The sequence below is a fragment of the Bos grunniens genome, chromosome 16 (assembly GCF_055505025.1).
Source record: "Bos grunniens cultivar Pamir isolate PY7600 chromosome 16, Bosgru_T2T1.0, whole genome shotgun sequence".
Classification (NCBI taxonomy): domain Eukaryota; kingdom Metazoa; phylum Chordata; class Mammalia; order Artiodactyla; family Bovidae; genus Bos; species Bos grunniens.
Genome location: NC_141180.1, coordinates 27,179,260 through 27,191,960, shown reverse-complemented (window position 1 = coordinate 27,191,960; position 12,701 = coordinate 27,179,260). Strand labels below are relative to the sequence as shown.

General features: G+C 42.5%; 1 protein-coding gene across 11 annotated transcripts in view; it reads right to left on the bottom strand.

The window, feature by feature from the left end:
* Positions 1–12,701, bottom strand: part of PRDM2 (PR/SET domain 2) — a 133,140-nt gene that overhangs the window by 102,508 nt on the left and 17,931 nt on the right. The window contains exon 3 of one of the 11 annotated variants that reach the window (XM_086343797.1): positions 11,955–11,992. The exons of the other annotated variants lie outside the window; for them this stretch is intronic. The gene's annotated coding sequence lies outside the window, so the exon portion shown is untranslated. The remainder of the gene's footprint in view (positions 1–11,954; positions 11,993–12,701) is intronic. 11 annotated transcript variants of the gene reach the window in all.

The window sequence follows — 12,701 nt, the reverse complement described above, 5'->3', positions numbered from 1 at the left end:
TGTCTAGGTTGGTCATAGCTTTTCTTCCAAGGAACAAGCATCTTTTAATTTCATGGCTGCAGTCACCATCTGCAGTGATTCTGGAGCCCAGAAAAATAAAGTCAGCCACTGTTTCCCCATCTATTTGCCATGAAGTGATGGGACCAGATGCCATGATCTTAGTTTTCTGAAGGTTGAGTTTTAAGCCAACTTTTTCATTCTCCTCTTTCACTTTCATCAAGAGGCTCTTTAGTTCTTCGCTTTCTGCCATAAGGGTGCTGTCATCTGCATATCTGAGGTTATTGATATTTCTCCCAGAAATGCTGATTCCAGTTTGTGGTTTATCCAGTCCAGCATTTCTCATGATGTGCTCTGCACAGAAGTTAAATGAGCAGGATGACAATATATAGCCTTGCTGTACTCCTTTCCTGATTTGGAAGCAGTCTGTTGTTTCATGACCAGTTCTAACTGTTGCTTCTTCACCTGCATACAGATTTCTCAGGAGGTAGGTAAGACGGTCTGATATTCCCATCTCTCGAAGAATTTTCCAGTTTGCTGTGATCCACACAGTCAAAGTCTTTGGCATAGTCAATAAAGCAGAAATAGATGTTTTTCTGGAACTCTCTCGCTTTTTTGATGATCCAATGGATGTTGGCAATTTGATCTCTAGTTCCTCTGCCTTTTCTAAAACCAGCTTGAACATCTGGAAGTTCACAGTTCACATACTGCTGAAGCCTGGCTTGGAAAATCTTGAGCATCACCTTACTAGCGTGTGAGATGAGTGCAACTGTGTGGTAGTTTGAGCATTCTTTGGCACTGCCTTTCTTTGGGATTGGAATGAAAACTGACCTTTTCCAGTCCTGTGGCCACTGCTGAGTTTTCCAATGTTCTGGTATACTGAGTGCAGCACTTTCACAGCATCATCTTTTAGGATTTGAAATAGCCCAGAATCAAGGCCCAGGCCCATTTCAAAGGTTTCTGACACTGATCACTGTGACAAATACAGTGGAAACTATGAGGATTCTCTACTTACCTGTTATGTAACAGAAAGCGTAAGAACCCTTGAATTCCCTACTTAGTGAAACAAGTTATCAGTGAACTGATCTGGAATGGTAGTATCAGATTTACCATAGTAAGATTAAGTTAGTAAGCTACGTCGTTATTAATTATAAACTGATCTCCTTAATTCTATGTCACAAATTCCTATCTCAAAGTCAAAGAAAGTGAGTATCCCCTCTCTGCCCCAATCAATTGCCACAAGCCTCCTGCCCATCATTCGGTCACTAATAAACACTTCCCGAGTGCTGGCACATGCTGGCAGTGAAGACACAACGGTTAACACAGCTGACCCAGGCCTCCTCCTCAAGACTACCAGCAGAGGAACTGCTCCTGCTCTGCTTTCTAACACAAAAAACCTCACAGGTATTTGGAGTCTCCAGTTTTGACCTTGCTGTAGAGCCTCTCAAAGGTCCTCTATGTTTTCCTGTAATACTCTTCCTCTGACCAAGGGTGACCTTCCAGGCTGGATGGTGGCAGCCCAGGGACCAGGACTTTCGCTCCTTCCTCTGGGCCAAGCTGTGCACTACCAAACACTTTCCACACATGGCCTCAGAGAGTCCTCACCATATTCACAGCAAACACTGACAGTACCTAGGGTACTAACCAGGCACAATCCCAAGCTCTTTCTGCAGCACCTCATGTAATCTTTACACTACCAGCTAGCTGTGGGTCCTGCTATAACCACATTTTACAGATGAAACTGAAACCTGACTGTGCTCACAGCGAGTAAGTGGCAAAGCTAGGATTCAAACCTCAACAGTCAGCTTCAGGGGCAAGACTCTCAAACACCATGCCTCAGAGGAGCCCAGTCAAGTAATTTTCCCAAATCACAGAGTCATGGAGCCAAAGTAAACCCATACAGGTGTTCACATTTTCACTACTAAACCATCACTGCAACCCGGAGATGCCTGGAAAGTCCCTTTTGGGCATCCATACGGTCAGGGCCATTTTTATAATCATACTAAGATGTCACCTGCCTTTCTGACTCTCAGGTGTGTACAGGGGAATTTTCTGGAGCCTTTGACATATGATGATGTCATCATTCCACTGGCTAATGGAATGTGCAATTGTTTAACCTTGTGTTTTCAATATTCTGAGTCACGAATAAGGCCTACAGTCTGACTAATATCACCGGGCCATGTTGATTCCATGGTGCTGATACTGCACTAGAGTAAAAACATTACCATCAGGGGAAGCTGAGTGCAAAGGACCACACAAGGCTCTACTATTAATACTTTTACAATTTCCTGTGAATCTATTTCTCCCTAAAACCTGTTTCAATTTCACAGGAAATATCTAAATACATAATCGACATAAACAAAAATCTTGAGGATGGCTGGACTAAGGAAGACCACCCCTGACCTTCTGGTACCTCCTAGCTCAGGACCAATAGGCAGAGGACTGGAGTGTGTGGTGACAAGAGAATCAGGGAGGAGGCCGGAGCCACACAGTCAGGCCCCCTCACCTCCCGCAGCTTCCTAAGTACGATGGGAGGGGCTGTTCCCCTACAGGCACAAGGGTTTGGCTTTTTTGAAGGGTTTCATGGCTAATCACTAAAGAAGAACAAGTAAAAGAGACTAGAACAAACTGAGGTATATTAAAAGCAACAGCTTGTTGTCCCATTTGGGCTCCTGTAAGAATGGACAAGGAAAACAGAGTTCTTACCCTTTGCTTTTAAGCCCCAGATGGTGGGACTGCTACGACCTCAGCAATGTTTGGGGATTCCCAAACAAGTGTGTGTGTGTGTGTGTGTGTGTGTGTGTGATGGTGGAGCTGCTGCAATCTCCGGCCTGGGGATTCCCAAGGGAGTGTGTGTGTGTGTGAGTGTGTGTGTGTGTACACTCTACGCCCCTCCCTACCCAGAGGAAGCCTGTTCCCCACAGTCCTACCCAGCAGGGTCCCTATCAGGCCTGCTTCCCACTCTTGCCTTTCATTGCACACTATACTCTGACACACTTACAGTCTGGCCTGGTTTATGGTCTCTCTAGCAAACAGGTCCCAAACACACAGCGCAGGTCTGTTTCACTTGCCTCACACCCAGAGCCCAGCAAAGATGCCTAGCTCAGAACAGTGGTCACTGCGAGCAGTCAAACAAACAAGTGTCTGACAGTCAAGTGCCAGGAGGTACCGGAGCCATGATGGCTTTAAGAGGAGACGCACTCAGCTGGTAACAGAGTCCAAGGAAGTGGATGAGACTAGGGAGCAGAGAGCAAGACAATGGTGAGGACCAGCCCTCAGGACACCACTGTTTGAGGGTCAAAGGAGCAGAGGAGACCTAGACGAAGACATCCCAAAGGCAGGCGTGGTGTCAGAAAGGCCAGGAAAAGGCTCAGGGAACGGAGGGAGGTCAACAGTCAAAGACTGCTGGTGAGCCTTTAAAATCTGCTGTATCTGATCCCTCCCTCCAATGCCCACTGCCCATCCGTTAAACCTGAAATAGCGCAGCAATTCCCACTTTTCCAACAGATTTCCAATTGGTGCCCCTCGTGCCGGCACCAGCTACCTTAGGAACTGAAGAAAGCAACAAGGAGGAGGCAGGGTCCTGCCCACCGGCTAATGCAGGAGACTGGTGGGGAGTTCCCACTGGGACCAGTGAACTCTGATAATCATCTCATTGTGATAATCAGAGATAAGAAGGGAACTCTGTTTCAGTTAGGGTAGCTGGGGGTGAGGCAGGCACATCTCAGAGAAAATGATACAGAGACTTGGTCTTGAAAGATGAGAATGAGCCATGTGGGAGGACTAAGCATTCCAGAGAAACATCCTGAGGAGACAAAGGCTTTGGCAAGTTTACGAACCAAAAGAGGTCAGGTCAGAGTGAGCCAGGAGAAAGCAGAGGCGGCCGCCACCAGATGCTGCAGAACCTTCACCACCAAGGTTCAGAGACCAGCCTTTGGAGAGCACGGGGCGCTGCAGGGTTCAGAGCAGGGGAGTGACAAGATGTGATAAAGCCTCAGTGCTTCACATTTACTACTTGCTTACTCCTGCCCACATGGGACGGGAACCACTACTATCCCTATTTAACAGGTGAGAACAAACACCGGGAAGGCAGTGACTTGCCCAAGTTCAGACAGCTGGAGAGGCAAAGCCAGGACTGAAGGAGAAATATGAGTCACAGGACAGCAAAGGTGAGGCAGAGCTGAACCACCCTGTAACCTTCTCTAATGAAGTATTAACATCTGAACAAGAAGATAAGCCTTCTGTCATAGTTCCCTCCACAGTTATGTAAGGAAATGCTGTTCGAGTGGCTAATTTCTTTTTCAAATTCCAGAAATAACCTAACATTTTCTAACCAAAAAACAATGTCCTGGATTTTATAAAAATTGCTATTTACCTAGTAGAATACATGATTCAAAGTGAGATTTAAGTGCTGTCATCATTCAATGCATTAGTTGCCTGAACTACACGTTCTCTAATTGAGGTTCAAGTTATAACGGATTAGAATCACTTTACTTGGAAGGCTTTTTTTAACGGATTGGAATCACTTTACTTGGAAGGCTTTTTTAAGTCTTTAACATCAAACTGGTATTTAGAGTTACCTACAAAAATTAAAATTCTAAATTAATGATATGCTACAACGCAAAAGTGGTTTTGATATTTTACACCATACATATTTTTAGGATTACAAAAAAAGCAGGAGAGACATCAAAAATGAAAGATAGCAGCCATCCCACAGTTTCACCAAATCTTTAGAAATATTACAAACAGATTTATCTAGATGGTTAAATGGTCTCCCATAAAGATTTCCTGTAAAAGGAATAAATAAACCATTAACATGCAGAACAAATGGATCAATCTAAAAAACATATGCTGACCAAAGAGAGATAAACACGAAGGAACATACACTATATGATTTCATTTACCTGAAAGTCTTGAACAGGAGAAGACCAAACCATAGGGACAGAAAGCAAGATAGTGGTCACCTGGGGTGGAGGCCGAGGGGTGCAGAGCAGCAAGAAGGAACTTTTGGGGGTGATGGAAACGCCCTATATATTGAGAGTGGTGGGTAGTGACATGAGTGTGAACATTTGTCAACACTCTTTTGAATGAGTATATTTTACTATACATAAATTACACCTTAAAGTTGATTTTAAAGTAAAATAACTAAGTGAATCCTACACTCTCTCTTTAAATCATGCTAAAATGAAATTTGCTCCTTGGAAGGAAAGCTATGACAAACTTAGCCTATGAAAATGCAAAGACAGCACCTTGCCAATAAAGGTCCATATAGTCAAAATTTTGTTTTTTTCAGTAGTCATGAATGGATGTAATAGTTAGACCATAAAGAAGGCTGAGCGCCAAAGAACTGATGCTTTCAAACTGTGGTGCTGGAGAAGACTCTTGAGAGTCCCTTGGACAGCAAGGAGATCAAACCAGTCCATCCTAACGGAAATCAACCCTAAATATTCATTGAAAGGACTACTGATGAAGCTGAAGCTTCAATACTTTGGACACCTGATGAGAAGAGCCAACTCACTGGAAAAGACCCTGATGCTGGGAAAGATTGAAGGCAAAAGGAGACAGAGGTGGCAGAGGATGAGATGGTTTGATAGCACCACCAACTTAATGGACATGAATTGAGCAAATTCCAGGAGACAGAGGAGGACAGAGGAGCCTGATGTGCTGCAGTCCATGGGATCACAGAGTTAGATGTGACTGAGTGACTAAACAACAACAAAAAAGAAAATAAAGAAAAAAATGTCAAGGCCATAGAAAAAATTTTTCAAGGTTTTTCTTTAACCCAAGTCAAGCATTATTTTGCTCAAAAACCTCCAAAAATGTCCCATCTCCCTAAGTAAAGTCCACTCTGGTCCTCACAATGACCACAGGTCTGATCCAATACCACATGTGGCCTGGAATCAGTCTGCTCCACCTTCTCTCCACAGTCTCAGATAAACAGTCACTGGGTTTAGTACATAGCAGAGCAGTGGCACTGGCTGCTATTACATAAGACTGCATGTGACGTCTCATACTAATGTCTTTATTTTTAAAAGTATAAGAAGAAACAAGCTTTACTGACATTTCACTTAAATTTCTATCAGTAACTCCTTTTATACACTTCACCCAGAGATTGATTGCAAGTCACTGTATCAGTTTTAACCTATTTAATTAAAGCATCTTGTTTCTTACATATCGATTTGACCAAAACCAGCACTGGGGTGGAGGTTGGGGCGGGGGGCGGGGGGGCGGGTGCGGGGCAACAGCAGTAGGTGACAGGAGAGTTCAGATTCAATATCCCTTAATATTAAGTACACAACATAGTATATTCACAATACTATGAAACCTTGAAAAATATTCACATATTCCTGCACAACAGACTAATACTAATCACCACAGCAACTGTCACCAGCAAAAACATCTGAATCAGAGAGTATTAAAACACTCAAATTCCATGAACAATTCTTCTTTGTTTAGACTTGCAAACAATATTCTTGGTTACTGTTCTAGATGCTGGGGGAAAAAAATAAAACGAGCTTCAGTCTCCTGAAATAGCATTAAATTGTACTTGGTTAAGGAATGAGTGAAACTGCAGAAAGGATAAGCAGATAAGACAAAGAACAAGAAAATCACATACACTATCTTTGCAAGAGAACAGCAGTCAAACAATTCCAAAAACACATTAAAAGTGCCCTCTTTCAGAAGGCTGACAGGTCCATTAGGCTGTCCAGCTGAAGAAACCGTCCTCAAGTATGGTATTAATAGTGAACAAACGGAGAAGGCAATAGCAACCCACTCCAGTACTCTTGCCTGGAAAATCCCATGGACGGAGGGGCCTGGTAGGCTGCAGTCCATGGGGTCGCTAGGAGTCGGACATGACTGAGCGACTTCACTTTCACTTTTCACTTTCATGCATTGGAGAAGGAAATGGCAACCCACTCCAGTGTTCTTGCCTGGAGAATCCCAGGGATGGAGAGCCTGGTGGGCTGCCATCTATGGGGTCGCACAGAGTCGGACACGACTGAAGCGACTTAGCAGCAGCAGCAGCAGTGAACAAACATATTAGCACACTCTTGCCCGCTAACAGTCTCATCTCCCCAGGGCAGGAAGAGTGACATTCTAAAAAACTGGAAATCAGAGTATGTCTCTGTCCGGTGGCTTCCCATTGCATTTATTTTTTAATGTATTTACTTCTGCTGGCACTGGGTCTTTGTTGCTGCGTGCGGGCTTCTCACTGTCGTTAACTTCTCTTATTGCGGAGCAGGGGCTCTAGGTGTATGGGCTCAGTAGCTATGGTTCCTGGACTCTAGAGCACAGGTTCAGTAGTTGTGGGCACATGGGCTTAGTTGCTCTGATGCATGTGGCTTCCTGAACCAGGGATCGAACCCATGTCTCCTGCATTGGCAGGCAGATTCCCATCTACTGTGCCACCAGAGAAGGCCCCCTCATTGCATTCAGAATAAAAGATAACTTCTCATGGCTCTTAAAAGTGAAGTGAAAGTGTTAGTCACTCAGTTATCTTTGACTATTTGTGACCCCATGGCCTGGAGCCCACTGGATTTCTCTGTCCATGGAATTCTCCAGGCAAGAATACTGGAGTGGTTTACCATGCCCTTCTCCAGGGGATCTTCCTGTCTCAGGGATTGAACCCAGGTCTCTTGCATTGCAGGCAGACTCTTTACCATTTGAAAATACCCGGGAAGCCCTACAGAACTGGCCCTCACCTCTCACATCAACTTCATCCTATCCAAAGTCCCTAAGGCTCACCAAGCACCAGCCTCGGCTGCTCTCTGTTCCTTGAACTAGCAAGCTCATTCTCACCTTCCGTCTATGCACTCACTATTTGTTCACACTGCCAATAACTTTCTTTCCCCAGAGCTACACACATCTGGTTCCTGGTTATTACTTGAGTCTCTGTTCTATTATTAATCAGTTCTTCAGAACAGCCTTCCCTGACCATGTAATCCAGAGAACCTTCCCCCATTGTCACGCACCATTCTTTATATTCTATATAAACACTACCTTATTTCACTGTCTTCACAGCACTTTTCACTATCTGAAATTATCTTGTTTGTCATCCTGCTTTTTAACTGTCTTCCTCTAAGAGAAGATAAGTTACAAAGCATAGCCCTTGCCTGTCTAGTTCCCTGCAGGCAGAATTCACAACACATGGGATGCAGTCTATGCAGGACAAAAGAGGGGATGAGAGAACATTCAGAATAGCTAAAGTAATACACTCTGGATCTTTCCATTATTCTGACAGCCTATCACAATTCTAAGAGTTGGATCTGCAGCATCAGTGACTAAAAGCTTATTTCAGTATGTAAAATTTTAGAACAAGTTTGGAAGGCTGAATTGCTTTGCTACTCATTACTGACAATACCGTGGATGACTGATCAATATATTAAGTTGCTGCCGGTGGCTCAACAGTACAGAATCCACCTGAAATGCAGGAGACGTGGCAGAAGCCGCAGGTTAGGTCCCTGGGTCGGGAAGATCCCTTGGAGAAGGAAATGGTAACCCACTACAGTATTCTGGCCTCAAAAATCCCACGGACAGAAAAGACTGGCATGCTACAGTTCATGGGGTCGCAAAGAGTTGGACACGACAGCAACTAAAACAATAGCAAATCATAAATCTATTATACTGACAGAAAGTTTCATATATTCATAACAATGAGTTATATAATGGTTCTTAAAAAAAACTGTGTGACTCAATAAGTTAGTCATCAAGACACCTGTATTAAACCATTAGGGCTTAAACCCACACAACGTTATACATCAATAATATCTCGATAAAGCAGGGGAAATCACTGGGGCTCTACCTAAAGAGTATAGTCCTCTTCTCCTCCTAAACATGTGATGGGTTTGCACTGCTTTCCCCTCTTGAGTTTTAAATTAGATGTAGCCATAGGAGTAACTTTGGCCAATTAAGTAAAAGACATGTGTACTGACACAAAGCCTCGGTCATCCTTGGTTCTTAAGCAGGCTTAAAGCTCAACATTCAGAAAACGAAGATCACGGCATCTGGTCCCATCACTTCATGGGAAATAGATGTGGAAACAGTGTCAGACTTTATTTTTTTGGGCTCCAAAATCACTGCAGATGGTGACTGCAACCATGAAATTAAAAGACGCTTACTCCTTGGAAGGAAAGTTATGACCAACCTAGATAGCATATTAAAAAGCAGAGACATTACTTTGCCAACAAAGGTTCGTCTAGTCAAGGCTATGGTTTTTCCTGTGGTCATGTATGGATGTGAGAGTTGGACCGTGAAGAAGGCTGAGCGCTGAAGAATTGATGCTTTTGAACTGTGGTGTTGGAGAAGACTCTTGAGAGTCCCTTGGACTGCAAGGAGATCCAACCAGTCCATTCTAAAGGAGATCAGCCTTGGGATTTACTTGGAAGGAATGATGCTAAAGCTCAAACTCCAGTACTTTGGCCACCTCATGCGAAGAGTTGAGTCATTGGAAAAGACTCTGATGCTGGGAGGGATTGGGGGCAGGAGGAGAAGGGGACGACAGAGGATGAGATGGCTGGATGGCATCCCTGACTCGATGGACTGAGTCTGGGTGAACTCCGGGAGTTGGTGATGGACAGGGAGGCCTGGCGTGCTGCGATTCATGGGGTCGCAAAGAGTTGGACACGACTGAGCGACTGAACTGAAACTGAACTGAGATCCACACTGGATGTTAGCAAGAACAAGAAATCAACAGTTGCTGTGTAAGATGCTGAGATTTTGGAGCTGCCTGTCTGTAAGTACAGCATCACACAGCTCATCCTGACCAGTACAGCAGTATAGCATGGGAATCAAGAACCTGGGCTGTGGAATCTGACCAGCCTGGTGTGACTCAGAGCTCTGTCACTTACTATGTGAGAGATCATGGGCTTCTGGCCTTAATGTCCTCATCCATAAAATACTTATAATACCTACTCTTCCTAGAGAGTTAGACAAGAGTTGGACACAACTTAGTGACCAAACCACCACACTCTTCATACAGTGGCTGCAAAGACTTGAGTTGAGATAATATATATGTAACACACACTACAGTGCCTGGCATGTTGATTAAGTACTCACTAGATAGCAAGTGGCATTAAACTTTAGCACATCTACTTTAAGCCACTATGAACATATTTATATTATGGAACTTGGTGGCCCTGGATGTTCTAGAAAGTAAAGCATTCTAAACTCTGGGACAGCCATTTATAAAGTTCTGGTTTCTCCTAGAAAAATTTAGGAAAAGGTAAGAATTGTGGAACATCTCAAAGTTAACAGGGATGGGTGTGGAATGATAGTGAAGCAAGCAAAGGTATCTATGATTTGAAAGTAGAAAGAAAAGAAAATGGAGAGTGAGGGGAGACAGTGGCTGGAAAGTCTGGGTTCTAAATTAGAAAGATAAGAGACAGTAAGAAAAGGTTAAGTGCTGAGAACAGACAGAAAGAGAAAATAAGCAAAGAGCATGTGGGCCTAGAGCTTTGTGGATCCCAGGGCTGAGGGTGGAGATACAGCCTGGCCTGCTACACCTGCAACGCCTTGGAATACTGATTGATAAGACAGCAGTTCAAAACACTGCTTCAACAGTCGGTGCTTAAAATGCCAGGAGGCTTTGGACTTTGTGGTTTTTTCTAAAGGACTCACTTGTAAACAATATGGTATGCTGACTCCGAGGATCCTTCAGTCCCTAACACTCAGCCGTCAGGCATGTATAAATAACAGACTCCATGATATTGTCTTAGAAACTTAGATACCAACCATAAGATTCACCAAAGCAATGTTGACCAGGCCCTAGAGAGAAATATCTAACCCTAAAGTCATCATCAAGATTTTCATTAAAAATTAACCCTGTTCAAGTTAAAACTTGCTTAATATCTAAATTTTTGTGTAGTTATTTTGAGGCTTTTCAGGCACTTACTGCTCAATTTCAGTAGCTGAAAATAAAAATAAACACAAAAGGGAAAAACAGCAAATGTCCTGAAACAATTCATAATTTTTAAAAATCATGGAGATGGGACAGTTGTTGAAAAATACTCACAGATTTTATGTCATGATATAATAATCAGGTCTCAGTATCATGAGACTAATACTCTTCAAAGAATAAAAATATAACTAAAGATGCTGAAAATTTTACTATAAAAAGTAGACATTTTTATAATCCAAATAAAAGTTTCATCACTACCAAACCACTAAAGTTACACCCAAATCAGAAATGCACTAGCCATTAGAAACATAAGAGGACCCTTTCCCACTGATATTTGGCATCAAAGGGAGTCCTCTACAAGAAATTGTCAAAAAGCCAAAAAGAACTGGTTATTGCTCCAACTCTTTGAAAGGCATGTGGACTTTCCTTAAATGCAAGTTCTTCTGCTATAACTGCAATATTAAAGCAAAAGTGTGAGGTGTCACACAGGTCTAAATATGCTTTAAATAAAATATTACTAGCTTAGTACGGTTAGCCACCTGAAATAAATGGCGCTGAAGAGTGCTGCCACCTAAGTGATGTCAATATTTCGATTCCGCTTTGGAAGGTTTGACCATCATTCCAGTCCAGAACCAAGGCTCCTCTAACAACAGCTCTGAGACAGTGGAAAAGCAAGTTCCATGAGGAGACAAGGTCAGCATTAAGACTCAATCTTAAAAGAGGAAAATAAATGAACTTTATGACATGTATATGCACAGAACTTTGATGAACAGTGACTATGAAAAAAATCCATTCTGTTCTCTTTTCCCCTCCCCCATCTCACCATTTCAAAAATAATCTGCCTTCAAAAGCATGTCAGTAAATCTGCAAGCTTTAAGAATAATAGAAACCATGTGCCCATGTGTTCGCCAGATTCATTTTTTATGATGTATGGTCCTCTGCATTAAAATCAACAAATTTTTGATAAAGAAAGTAATGAAAAGAAATCAAAAGAATCCATTCCAAAAATTTCACATCTCTCAATCCCAACAGAGGACATGAATGTATTAAACCTGGTCACCTAATGAAATTGGACTTGTGATCTCCAGCAAGAGGCACCTGTAAAGGATAAAAAAGGTGTCTGAAGTTTCAGTTGATAAAGAGTACAAAATGTTTTCAAGCCTGAGAGCTTTAAGCTAAGCACCAAAAATTACAGACTTCACATATTTAAGTTCTTTCCTTCGTATTAAAAAAAAAAAGTTTTATAAAGATGTCAAGAGAGAACGCTTCTAATATCCATACATTCCTGTAACTGCAAGTGAAAAGATATTAAGACTAGAAAACAAGAATCCTACGTTAGAATATATAAAATCTACGTAACTGGTTCTACTTATCAGAACTCCCTTAAGGCTACAGAATTATTTAATCTCCAGGTAACCCCACACCCTCCTGTAGGGAGAAACACATCTTATGTTTCAATATCCATCCTCTTGTTTTTATTCTAAATTGGTTTTTAAAGGACAGAAGGCTTAAAGTTTCCCATTTAGCTTTGGTCTCTAAAAATAACTTTCAATTTTCTCCTTGCAACCAACGAGTTATTACAAAATAAAAAGCACTAAAAATGGAAGCTTAATAAGCTTCGAAACAAAAACAAAATAACACCAGGGAAAGCAAAGAAAAAGGAAGCCTGAACTGAAGCCCTAAGATGCCACAGAAACACCAACTCACGCAAGACAATGCACACTCCATTCCATGAACACACACACTATGAAAATGACGAACTAACGAATGTTGTTAAGCAACAGAAAGGAAAATCTAGGAGGAATGA